This window comes from Artemia franciscana, chromosome 1 (genome assembly GCF_032884065.1).
Source record: "Artemia franciscana chromosome 1, ASM3288406v1, whole genome shotgun sequence".
In the NCBI taxonomy this organism is placed as follows: Eukaryota; Metazoa; Arthropoda; class Branchiopoda; order Anostraca; family Artemiidae; genus Artemia; species Artemia franciscana.
Window position 1 is genome coordinate 33,386,715 of NC_088863.1, and position 14,245 is coordinate 33,400,959.

General features: G+C 35.7%; 1 protein-coding gene across 1 annotated transcript in view; it reads left to right on the top strand.

Annotated features, from left to right (window-relative positions):
- LOC136028707 (muscle-specific protein 300 kDa-like) overlaps nucleotides 1-14,245 on the top strand; it is a gene marked incomplete in the record, with an annotated part of 463,479 nt that overhangs the window by 40,603 nt on the left and 408,631 nt on the right.

Consider the following 14,245-nt stretch of genomic DNA (forward strand, 5'->3'; position numbering starts at 1 on the left):
AAGTAAGGAGCAATATGAAAACTTAAAACGAACAAAAATTACAAAAATTTTCACCCGGAATCGTCCGCAAGAAATTTTCAGGGGGAATTTTCTGCTATAATGGAATTGACTGCGGGGAATTTTCCTGGCGGAGGGGAGGGGGGTATTTTGCGTGTGAAGAACTCTCCATGGAGGAATTTTCTGTGGGGGGAAGGATTTTTCCATCAAGGGGGAGCCGGACTTCCCGGTATTATGTAAAAACGATTACAAATTAAATAAAAAGCAAGTTTTTTCAACTGAAAGTAAGGAGCAACAGGAAAACGTGAAACAAATAAAAATTGTTGTGTATGTGAGAGGATTACCCCCTCTTCAATACCTTGCTCTTTACGCTAAAGTTTGACTTCTGTCCCATTTTTCTATGAGCGACTTCTGAAACACAAGAACCGCTTAATTAGAATAATAGGCTTTTTAAAAGTTTTAAAAAAATTGTTAATGAGTGAGGTATTGAGGATGGGGTAGCCCCATCCTCATGGGGGCTACCTCATAAACGTAATAAACGTAATATACATTCTCATATACGTAATAATTTCAGTTTGTTTTAAGTTGTAACTTTGCTCCTTACTTTCACTTAAAGAAAACTTGTTTTTTTAATTTAACCATAGTTGAGCACCAGTACTTAATTTTATGTTTACTTAATGTATGGTTACTGTTTATTATGTATTGTGTCATTTTTTTATTTTAACCAAGTTGCGTCTTTGCTACTACTTTGCTACTACACTGCACTACTTTGCTACTACACTACTGCTTGAAGAAAAATGTGCTATTGAAGACCACGGGGAGGCACACACCCCATTTATCATTTTTTATGGCACTTGGTATTTACCAAGTGACTTATAGCGATCGCAATTTCTGTCGGTCTGTTTATCTGTCTGTCTGTCGGTCCCGGTTTTGCTAGTTCGGAGACTTCCAGATAAGCTAGGACGATGAAAGTTGGCAGCCGTATCAGGGACCAGACCAGATTAAATTAGAAATACTCTCTTCCCCGATTCGACCATCTAAGGGGGAGTGGAGGGACGGTAAGTTCGGAAAATTAGAAAAATTTAGGTATTTTTAACTTACGAACGGGTGATCGCATCTTAATGAAATTTGATATTTAGAAGGAACTCATGTCTCAAAGCTCTTATTTTGAATTCCGACCAGATCTGGTGACATTGGGGGGAATTGGAAGGGAAAATTTGATATCTTAGAAAATGCTTAGAGTGGGGAGATTGGGATGAAATTTAGTGGGATAGATAAGCACATGTCGTAGATACGTGATTGATGTAACCGGACTGGATCCTATCTCTTTGAGGGAGTGAGGAGGGGGGTTCCAGTGCTTTGGTAAGTTCGGTGCTTCTTGACGATGAAATTGGTAGGCGTGTCAGGGACTTGCACAAATTGACTTGATAACAGTCGTTTTCCTTGAATCGACCATCTGGGAGGCTGAAGGGGGAGGAAAAATTAGAAAAAAATGAGGTACTTGAGAATGGGTGATCGGATCCTAATGAATTTTGATATTTAGAAGAACCTCGTGTCTCAGAGCTCTTTTTTAAATCCCGACCGGCATTAAGCCTCTGATTTTCCTTTTAAGTCATCCTATTGATTCTTAGAATTTTGCTAGAGCTCATGCCATATCAGCTCTTATCTCTTGGCTCTTCCGACCTCGTCACGAGAGCCATATGAGCTCTTGGCTCTTGTTTTTCATCGGGTGTTCAATAGCTATTATACAGAATAATTTCTCAGAACTAGTTTTCAGTCATCTTGTAAACACATTTAGGCTCTTGTTTTTCACAAATGTTCCCTGGGATGTCCCTGGAGGACATCCCATGCCCTTTGATTTCCCAGATGTGAAACACCTCTAGCGCTCCCTCCAATAAAAATGCTTAAACGATCCTCCTGTATTTAACAGTACAGCCTCAAGATTTTTCTGCTCTGTTGCCTGAAATCTTATACCATTTTTCGAACACATTTAGCAGGCGTTGTACTCTGTGTCGTTGCCTCTCAAGTTGGTGTGAAGTGGGAGGCTTAGAGAAAACCCTCACTCCAAAATGAGTTTCGTAATATGACCACACAACCCTACAATATTCACATATATTCACAATATTCACATTGACAAGAAATTTTCCCTCGCCCCTTAGGATTTTGTGTTTTTCCTTTTTTTTCTTTTTATTCGTTATACTTTCTGTAATCGTTTTAAGGGTGTTAGCTTGCATAGTGTTAATCATTTAAGATAAGTCGGTAGTCTGAAAGGTACCGACTTACCACTGGGGGGGGGGGGGGCTTCATGATTTCAAAGGAGTACAATCTACAATAATAAAATGTCCCCCCGTCAACCCCATTAAATTATTTTTTTTATCCTAACTAACCAGAATTCTGTGTATCTTTACGGTCTTTTCGTGTATTTTGAACATTCCTTAATTTTACCTCATTTTTTTTTGTCAGGGAAAACCCATTACCTTCTCTCCAGAATGCACTTATGAGTCTTATGAGTGTCTATATTTTGAGTATCTTATGTTTACAAACATAAACTAGTTTAAGCAAACCAATCGTATCTTAGGCTAACTTATAAAGGTAAAGCGGTACCAAATTTTAAACTAGTGCTAAATGGCAAAAGTAAGTAATTGTGCAGTATGAAATCAGAATAGCAGAAAAACTATTGTAGATTTTAATTTCTTCGAAATTTCCAAGAGATACATTTCAGGCGATTTATCTCACTAGTTTAATCTGCGTTTAATTTCAATTACGTTGTTTTTATTTGGATAGCTTGCTCCTGTCTTTAAAACGCTAAGAGGTAGTCAGCCACTTTTGGGTAGATACACATTTTCGGAGAAGACCTCTGCTTAATAAACAGGGCATTTTTTATCTTCATTGCGATACCTCTTAGAACGAAGAAACAAATTCTCAGAGGGGCAGGGGGTAAAAATTATTCCGAGGAAGAGTTTGTAAACACTTTATTTGGAAAAAATCAAACCCTGATCGTCTCTGTTATGTATGTATGAGATACAGCCAAAGTACACGTACTAATAGGCAATACTATCGAGTAGATCGCAAGTATTCTCTGCAGCGACAACTTCAACTCTGCGTGGGTAGATATATTCTCCAAAATTAATTCATGTGGGAGTGAAGGTTTTTGCACGTAGATTGACTGGTTTTTGTATTTATTTATCCTCGCTTTTATTGCCTCTTTGCCAAGAATGAACTAAACACGTGTCATTAACTTCTGAACGATCCTTTCTCCTTATGTTTTGTGCTGATCACGTGTATTATGTAACTTCCTAACCAAATAAGCCGATTTAAGCTATGTATTATAGGAATGGATTGCGAAACAAATCCAAAAATTTCCCGTATGGTGGAAGCAGTATCTAAAATGAGATGGAACGTAAATATAAATGTTTTGGTGACAACTATTTTAAAGGGTTGCAAATTCTTTTTTTCTTGCACCATTTGTAAAATAGTCAATAATATAACAAGGGCCTCATAATCTGGGGTTGGGGTGAGGTATAATACAGGAATTAATAAAATTAAATAAATGAATTTAATGTCAGAAGTCAGAAAAACTAGGGGGCAGCTGCTCCACCCTGCCCAGATCTAAAACCACACCTAGTTTGGACTTTATTTAAGGCTAATGGTCTTAATTTGTGTCCAATGCTATTTCTCCTATGATAGAAAATCATGAATAACTTCTGCGATTTTGGTGATTTTGAACTGATTTTTTTTTTGATGACTCTCGAGTTAAAAAGAAAAAAAATGTTGGTTTCACTTTTTCTGTATATGCTTTACCTATTGTGCAAAAAAAAGAAATCAAGTTATTTTAGTTTGGTGAATAAAAATTTAGTGGATGGGAAATGACAGTAGATTTTTTTTTTAGTTCATCCTGCCAGTATTTAAAAAAAAATGTTGGTTGCAGAATTGTTATATTTTTATTTTTAACGGTGCAAAAAATTATTTTTAATTTTCAACATTTTTCTTGCTAGAAGGTATGAAGTTGGCTCCAGAGGGTAGAATTTTGGATCATATGTAGATTTTATAATCTACAACCATTACAGAAAATTTCTGATGTCTATCATAAATAGTTTGAAAGCAAAATCAGAAAAATACAATTTCAAAATGTGCTTACTTTTTACTTATTTTACCCCTGTTTCCGGCTTAATAGCGTTGTTCATCAGCCAATAGAAAAAAAGGCGGGATTCTTATCCAATTTTAGGCATTACGCCTCCAAGGCATTGTGTCTCTGATTAGTTGACTTGTCAACTGAAGTCAATAAGACATTTGAGATATGAGGAAGAAAATTATCAACAAAAGGTGGCTGAATTTAAAATACCGGTAAGTAAAAATTACATATACAAGTTTCATTCCCTCTTGTCCATTAAATAAAAAAAAACAAGTTTTTTTTAACTGCATGTAAGGAGCGACATTAAAACGAACAAAAATTATTCCGTTTATGAAAGGGGGTAGTCCCTCAATGTCCCGCTCTCTACGCTAAAGTTTGACTCTTTCTCACAACTATACTTTTTAAAACAATAAGAAACTTTAGCGTAAAGAGCGAGGCGTTGAGGAGGGGACTACCCCTTTCATATACGGAATAATTTCTGTTCGTTTTAAGTTTTAATGACGCTCCTTACTTGAAGTTAAAAAAAACTGTTTTTTTATGTAATTTCTGAACGTTTTTAAATTAATGCATGTTTTGATTTGGCTAACCGCACAACGAAATTTGCATATCTTTTTTTGTCTAAATGGCTTTCTCATATTTTCGTTCTGACGATTTTGAAGAAAATGGGGTGGGGGAGGAGGTCTAGTTGCCCTCCAATTTTTGGTAACTTATAAAAGCACCTAGAACTTTGTATATTTGTATTACATATATGAGGGGGTTTGCCCTTTCGTCAATACCTCGCTCTTTACACTAAAGCTTAAATTTTCTCCCGGTTCTTTAAGAATGACCCTAGAATCACCAAGTCCGTAGAATATATAGTTGAAATTACTTTAACGGAAAGAGCGAGGTATTTAGGAGGAGATGAACCCCTCATATGCGTAATAATTTCTGTTCGTTTTATGTTTTAATGCTGCTCCTTACTTTCAGTTGAAAAACTTCTTCATTATTATTTTTTCAGTGTTTTTTTTAATAATGCTAGAAAATCCTATGCCCCTTCATTGAATTTCTTTCCCCCCCGTGACAAATTCCTCTAAGTAAAGATCCTTCAACGTAGCTCCCTCCCCTCTACCCCCCCCCCCCTCAGCCAAAACCCCTCAACCGTTGACTTTTAATTAAAAGGAATAGTTGTGGGAAAAGTCAAGTCATGGCCAATTGTAGAAAAAGCCAAGACAGATTGTCCAATTAAGTGGGCATCAGGTCAAGGTAAACACTGATCAAAGTTTATAACTTGTAGCCCCTCCCCCGGGAACTATGGGGGAGTAAGTCGTCCCCAAAGACATCTTATTATGTTTTTTGACTATGCTTAAGAAAATGGCTATCTCAAAATTTTGATCTGTTGACTTTGAGAAAAAAAATGAAAGTGGGAGGGGGCCTAGGTGCCCTCCAATTTTTGGTCGCTTAAAAAGGGCACTGGAACTTTTCATTTTCATTAAAATGAGCCCTCTTGCGACACCCTAGGACCAATGGGTCGATACAATCACCCCTGGGAAAAAGAAAACAAAAAACAAATAAACACGCACCCTTGATCAGTCTTCTGGCAAAACAATTCTATGACTTTTAGGGCGTGTTTCCCCCTTTTTTCCAAAATAAGACAAATTTTCTCAGGCTCTTATCTTTTGATGGGTAGGACTAAATTTAATTAAAATCCGATTCTTTTGACGTATTTATTAGTATCAAAATTTCGTTTTTTAGACTTTCGTTTACTATTGAGCCGGGTCGCTGTTTTGTTTTTCTATGGTTCTTTTCATTTTTTTTAGAAAGGTGCTGCTTGGAGAACAAGATAAAGATAATTTGTCAAATGGATCGAAAATTTCAGAAGAATTTTCAGCAAATCCTCTCATAGACGATTCAAATAAATTGGGAAACGGTAGTGGTTCTTACGGTGTTGATTGCCCCGATACGAATACTGAGATAGACTTATCTGGAATTCCAGATGGAAACTGCATTGTGAATCTAAGGTATTTCCTTGCTGAAGTAATTTCAGCATTCAGACACAAAATCAGTTGCGATCACGGAAAATTGATTATAAAGCAATTAGAAAAGAAAGGCCTGAAAACTGAACTGAAAGTTAAGTGTAATAAGTGTAACTGGGAAAAGAGGATTAAAGGTGAACCAGAATGTCCAGCAACAAGCGTAAAAGAATATCTTTCAAGTTTTACGGACCAGACACAGGTTGCTTTTTCCGAAAAAAAATCAAGTCTTAAAGGCTGCTTGAATTCGAAGGCTGTTTGGGGAGCCATGGGTAGTGGAGGAGGGTATTCTACACTGTGTGAATTCTTCGGGGTGCTTGGAGTGAAACCAATGTCACGAATAGTTTATTCCCGTATTGAAAGGCAGCTTGGTAATGCTTGGATGAATAGTTTATCGGAAATTTTGCTAGAAAATGGACGAGAGGCCTTAAAATCAGCCATTCATGATGATAGGTATAAGGAGGACTCATACTGGACAAAAGTGATATGTGATGGAGGCTGGAATAAGCGTAGCAAAGGACACGATTATTCGGCCAAAGGATGTGTTGCAGTTATCATAGATGCATTTACGAAAAAACTGTTATATGTTGGCATAAAAAATAAATACTGTTATATATGTTTTTCTTCTGCAAACGCCAAAGTAATTCCCAAAGATCATTTCTGCTTTCTGAATTATAACGGAAATTCAAGGAGCATGGAAACAGATATTCTAGTTGAAGGCTTTCGTTCCAGTGAGGAGATGCACGGATTACAGTTTTTAGAGTTTATCGGTGACGGTGATTCCAGTGTTTTTTATAAGCTAAAACAAAGTGTTTCCTACGGTTCCAACATACGGAAACATGAATGTGCAAATCACGTCACAAAAAACTATACAGCCCATCTATATAATTTGTGCAAAAATAAAAAAGGTTTGTACACAAAATGTCTTCCCCGAGGAATTATCCAGCAACTGACAAAAAATTTAAGGGGTGCGATAAAAATAAATTCTGAAAATAATGGAACAGCAGAAGAATTGAAAATCTTGTTAAAAAGAGGTCCGTACCCATGTTTCGGAAACCACACAAAATGTGATTCTGGATGTCCTAAGATTGCTGAATTGACCGTGAATAGTAAAATAGAAGATCGGTGGAATAATTTTCCCCTGCACGTGTTTGAAGATGTTATGACAGAGGTCGATATTGTGTGTCGAAAAGCAGAGCAGCTTCGAAATGACGCAACTACAAACTTAGCTGAAAGCTACATGTCAGTTGTTGCTAAATTCATCGGAGGAAAGCAAATAAGCCGGTCTAAACGAGGTTCATATCATGCAAGAGTTCATGGAGCAAGTCTTGCTTATAATTCAGGTCCAAAATGGCATCAATTAGCTTGGAAAAATATTTTTGGGCTTAGTCCTTCTAGCGTAACAAAAAAATATTGTAATAAAACGGCTAAACTCCGTGTAATATCTAAACGTAATTTGACCAGTTATTATAGTGCTCTTGGAGGAAAACACGTTGCTAAGTTAAAAAATAGAAACTATAACTTTGGTAATCGTGACTATGGACCAAATTGCAATAAGCCAGACATGACTTCTGATGAAATGAATTTGGCCATACAAAAATATACTGACGAGAATTTAAAATTGGATTTTGCCAGTATAAGCTGTTTGTTCAACAGTACCAAGGGCCAATCCAAAAATGACACTTGGGTTGAAGAAAGATCTAAGAGAATAACTAGTAGTTACTTCCACAGAATTGCAACCAGAAAAAATAGCACCAGAGTTGCCCCAATTGTTAAGCAAATTCGAAACTTGGGACCTAGATTCTGCTCTGCCCTAATGAAAAAGGGCTTAGATTTAGAAGTAGTGGCACTAGAAGCATATGAAAACAAATTCAACTTAAAAGTCGTAAAGGGAGATCAAATAGGACTCAGTGTGCATCCACAGTATCAGTATCTTGCTGCATCTGTAGATGGGCTGCTCCCTAATGGCACACCTATAGAGATAAAAACGGTGCATAATATACCAGAGTTCAAAACCATTTATGATGTGGCCCAGTCAAAAAATTTAGTTAAAGCATTTTTTCTTGAATTATCCAGTGAAGGTCTTCAGCTAAAAAAAAATCACAGGTATTTCGCCCAGATACAAGGCCAACTCGAGATACTGGATAAAATGGTATGCCACTTAATAGTTTATAACTCTATTGAGGATTGGGAAATAATTACAGTTCACCGATCGAAAGACTACTGGGAAAAAATATTTCCGAAGCTTGAAGCCTTCTGGAATGAATCCTTACTTCCTGAAATTTTAGACTCAAGGGTTGCAAGGAATATGGAAATCAGAGAACCTGTGTCTGTAAAATGTACAACAGCCCACCAACCGAAGGACTCAAGCTTGTCTCAAGAAATAAAAAGAGGAAAAAAAAGAAGGTTGAGTCGAGTTGAAGTGAACAGCAAGAAAAAAAACGCACAGAAGGGATCGGGGGAGAACAGTGAATTTACCAGGAACTCAATGCATGAAAACAGTGATTTTGAAGAAATAATTTGGTCTGATTTGGAATAGATAAATCTTCGTGTTTGATAAAAAAAAATGTGTTAAAAAATATTGGCAAGGAAAATTATTTTTTCCTCCATAAATTTCTGTCTCATTCTTCGTCAATGTCCAAAAATAATGAAGTTTCTTATCTGGTCTGAAGTATATTAAATACATTTAATACAAACAATTTTAGTTTTTTTCTTATAAATTTCTTGTATGTTACTTGGGCTTAGTATTTGTGATTTTTATAGTTTTTCCTACAATTATTACGTTTTCTGTACAATTCGTTCATTTTTGGTATTTAATTAAAGCGTCTTTAAGTTTCTTTCCGAAATCTTGTGCATCTCGCCCTAACACAAAATAACGTTAATGCCCTAATCTTATTACAAGGAAAATAGCTTTCATCTTATTAATTCCAAAATACTGACAAAAAAAAACCACTATAAAAATCAAGGTGACTGGAAAGATATTGAAAATGAACTGAATGTGTAATGTATAATTATTTAGTGTTTAATATACTAATTACAGGAAACATCAACAATTAAGGTTTACAGATTCTATTTAGCGACAATTTTTTATTTTGGTTTACGGTTAGAACGGAACTCTAGTCGAACTCCTATGGGCAGTAATTTGTGTCCTTTTTGGTTTAACTTTAGCACTCATTTTAATTTTTAATCGTTTAGGATTTAATTATTTGTATATAGCAGTACCCATTTCTTTTATGTTTGGTATAATTATTTATTTTTATTTCTCTTCATTTTCAGTCAATTATGCATAGACAGTAATGTTTGACCGTTTCACATTTAGATCATTGAAGGATTTTATTTTCTGTCCGTCTGTTTCAAATGGCTCTTTAATTTTCATTTACTTAACTCACTAGCCTAATTGTATAATGTACATTCCCAGATTGCTATGAAATCACGATCTTGTATCAGACTTAGCAGACATCTGCCATGCTTGGGATACTTATGTCATGCTTGGCACAGATCATTCACTCTTAGTATTGTTCTCACAGTTCCGCTATGCTTGGCACACTTCTGCCATGCTTGGTACTAGCCACCTGAGGTATATGATTTCTGAGAGTGAAAAACCTCTCAAACATTCATCCTTTTTCTTTGGGTAGTTTACTTTTGCATGTGCGGACTGTTTGTTTTCGTTGTTGTATTTTAATGGGGGCAGATACGATGGACAAGGGTTTTTAAATTCCTTTTGGGAAATCCCAAACTTTTTACTGTTATCGCTTTTCTTCTATTTCAATAAAAATTCTTTTTTATGTGCTTTAACCCGTATGCGCCTGAGAGGCTATATTTCTTCCAAAATAAGTTCATTAGTACGGGTATGCATTGAGTTTTTCGTTTTACACAAACTTTTCCTCTTGTTATCTTCCCAATAAATTAGTTTTATTTCCATCAATTCTGTTTATGTGCTACTTTTTCATAGTAAATTTTTGATGGAATGGCGGATTAGTCTTCTTAGTTATTTAGCAGGATGAGATTGAGGAGCACAAAAACACAAACGTACGCAAACACAGGAACAAGTCTACACACACACATCAAATTACCAATTACGCACTTATTGTTTGATGCAAGCTGTGCTAGAGTTTTGTTCGCAGGAATTCTTCAATTCAATTCAATCATATATATTTAAATAAAAACACATAATTACATGTACATAATCTGCCAGGAAAGCACAAAAGTGCTTGACTAGGGCAGAAACTTAACTAAAGAATAATTAAACAATCAACTAACAGAAACAACGAATCAACTGGATTTATCAAAAAAGAAAAAAAAAGAGAAAAAAGGGGAGTGACGAAGAGAAAGAAAAGAAAAAAAAGAAAATAAAAGAAAAGATCGAAAAGAGGAGGACCGCATGATATTCAAATCTAAACAGTATTTCTGGAACGACCCTTTACTGCTCGCTTGAAGGTAGTAAGGTTATTTGAGTTCCGGATTTCCAAGGGGATTGAATTCCAGATAGCTGGTGCATATCCGTAGAAAGTCCTTTGCGAAAGCCAAGTTGGGTATCGCACAGAAGATTCTACTCCTGGAGGTAATCATACATTCTTTCATGGACTACTTTCTCATAGATCTTCGAAAAAAAGGTAAAATAGAAATGGATCGGTAATTACTCGGTTCATTTTTTGACTTCCCTTTGTGAAGGGGTAGCACTCAGGCTAATTTAAGTCTTTCTGGAAAAGTTCCCTCTTCAAGTGATAAATTAATCAGATGAGTCAAAATAGAAATAACAATTGTTTTTGTTGCTTTAACGATACTTCATCTACTCCACAGGATTGTTATTTCATACACATAATTATTTCATTTATTTCATTTTCATCACAATTTGTAAAAAGGAATTCAGAAGTAACATGACGAGGTTTAAGTTTGGGGACTGGTGGACTTCGAGAACTGAAGATTAAAAGAAAATAGCCAGGTGGGTGTTTCACCCACCTGGCTAACTGCTTGCAATTCTCAATACCCAAGGGTTCTCCCAATAGCCAAACAATTTTCATTTCCAAACGGACTCGGTCTCGGTTGAGGTTTGGGAGAGTTCACGCTTTACATTTCAAAACAGACACCCATCTCGAAAATAAAAGATTTGTCTACTTTTCGTACAAGTTCTACCATTTGCATTCAATGCACATCGAATCAAAATCTCTGAGCGAAAAAATATAGGATTACCCTTTAAATTGATGTGCAAAAGAAAACACTATTTTTAGCTCAGCAGTGGGTATATTTTCTTTTACATAACCTGTTCATTTAAATTAATCTCCGTAGAATCTAACGTGCTTTTGCTAAACAAACATCTTTTGTTTTTTTCTCCCACTTGTTTATGTTTTTGTCAAGTCTCATAAACGAGTTTGCTATCGAATAGATACTAGCAGTGGCGTTATTAAGATTCTTAGAATCTGTTTCAGAAATTGGGCGGGAACAAAAAAGACCATTAGCCTTAAAAAATCCAAATTACTGATGCCAAATTTGACAAAGCTTGTTATTACTAGCCTTGTGGTGGGTAGTAGTGTAGGAATCGTGAAATTTCAGATTCCTCTTCCGTATGTATTAAATAAAAAAAAAAACTAATTTTTTTTAGCTGAAAGTAAGGAGCGACATTAAAACTTAAAACGAACAGAAATTACTCCGTATATGAAATGGGTTGTCCCCTCCGCAATCCCTCGCTCTTTACGCTAAAGTTTGACTCTTTGCCACAATTCTACTTTTTAAAACAATTAAAAGCTTTAGCGTAAAGAGCGAGGGATTGCGGAGGGGACAACCCATTTCGTATACGGAGTAATTTCTGTTCGTTTTAAGTTTTAATGTCGCTCCTTACTTTCAGCTAAAAAAATTAGTTTTTTTATTTAATTTCTGAACGTTTTTGAATTAATGCATGTTTGGTTTTGGCTCTCCGCACATAAATTATTAAAATGAAATTTGTATATTAATTCTTTTTTTGGCTAAATGGCTTTCTCTTAGTTTTGATCAGACGATTTTGAGAAATAAGGGGTGGAGAAGGAGGCCTAGTTGCCCTCCAATTTTCCGGTTACTTAAAAAGGCAACAAGAACTTTTAAGTTTTAACGAACGTTTTTATTAGTAAAAAATATACGTAACTTTAGAATTAACTTATGTAACAAGCTTTCATAATCTTATATTTTTATTATGTATACGAGGGGGTTTGTACCCTCGTTAATACCTCGCTCTTTACACTAAATCGTAAGTTTTGTCCCAATTCTTTAAGAATGACCCCTGAATCAGAAAGGCCGTAGAATAAATAGTTGATATTACTAAAAATACTTTAGCATAAAGAGTGAGTTATTTATCTCCTCCTAAATACCTTGCTTTTTATGCTAAAGTATTTTTAGAACCCCTCATATGCGTAATAATCTCTGTTCGTTTTAAGTTTCAATGCTACTCCTTCCTTTCGTTTGAAAAAACGTTTTCATGTTTATTTTTCATTGTTTTCTTATAGTAATGCTAGAAAATCCTGCGCCCTTTTCATTGAATTTTTCTTCCCCCATGACAGATTCATCTAAGGAAAGATTCTCCAACATAGCCCCCTCCCCTCAGCCCCACCCCCAAACAAAATAAAATCCCCCTGAAAACGTCTGTACATTTCCCAATAACCATTACTATATGTAAACACTGGTCAAAGTTTGTAACTTGCAGCCTCTCCCCCAGGGATTGTGGGGGAGTAAGTCATCCCCAAAGACATAGTTATTATGGTTTTCGACTATGTTGAACAAAATGGCTATCTCGAAATTTTGATCCGTTGACTTTGGGAAAAAAATGAGCGTGGGAGGGGGCTTAGATGCCCTCCAATTTTTTTGGTGACTTAAAAAGGGCACTAGAACTTTTTATTTCCGTTAGAATGAGCCCTCTTGCGATATTCTAGGACCACCTGGTCGATACGATGACCCCTGGGAAAAAGAAAAAAAAAACAACAAACAAACAAATAAACACGCACCCGTGATTTGTCTTCTGGCAAAAAATACAAAATTCCACATTTTTGTATATAGGAGCTTGAAACTTCTACAGTAGGGTTCTCTGATACGCTGAATCTGATGGTGTCATTTTCGTTAAGATTATACAGTTTTTAGGGGGCGTTTCCCCCTATTTTCTTAAATATGGCAAATTTTCTCAGGCTCGTAACTTTTGATAGATAAGACTAAACTTGATGAAACCTATATGTTTAAAATCAGCATTAAAATGCGATTCTTTTGATGTAGCTATTGATATCAAAATTCAATTTTTTAGAGTTTTGTTACTATTGAGCCGGGTCGCTCCTTACTACAGTTCGTTACCACGAACTGTTTGACTAGGCAGGGCCGTATCCAGGATTTTGTTGGAGGAGGGGTACAAAAAATTGGGGAAACCGTATTAAAATTGTTTATATTTGTTACGTTTTTACGAGTCGGTCAAACATTTCGGGGGGGGGGGCTTCAAACCTCCTGACCCCCTCCCCCTGGATACGGCTTTGGTATTAGGACTAGGCTATTCTAGAAATGTTAATACTTTTTGCCTCCTTGTTTAGCCATTTCAAAATCCCTTGTATTGGATTCTCTTCAGGTTTTTTTTTTCTCATATTTCTTAATAGATTAGCTTTCTATAGATAGTTCACATCTTGACCCATTCTTAGCTGCAGCCGAAAATATTAAAGATTTAAAATGTGCCGATTGATGCGTTTCAGTACGTTCAACACAAACTATGGATAATGACAATTTTTAGGGAAAACACTGCAAAAATTGTATAACTTTTTCATCAGGGGAAAGTAAAAGTATGTCTATCAAATTATATTCTTGTTTTGTTGACATTAATTGAAAAAGCCCGTGTAATAGAAAATTAATAAGTACAAACCAAAATAAAGAACGTCAGATGTATTTTTCGCTAAACAGTACAACAAATAACGTTTCATGTTTGTTACTGCTTTTATTCGGATAACAGCGGAGATAAAGCTCGGTCAGACTTCATCAGTAATAATTTAGGTGTTATTTTATTCATATTCGAGATATCTCAAAGACATAAAATAGTTTAAAAAAGAATAAGAAGAAATAAAGATCAACGGTCAAGCTTGAAGTCATTTAATCAACTTAATTAGACAGTAAG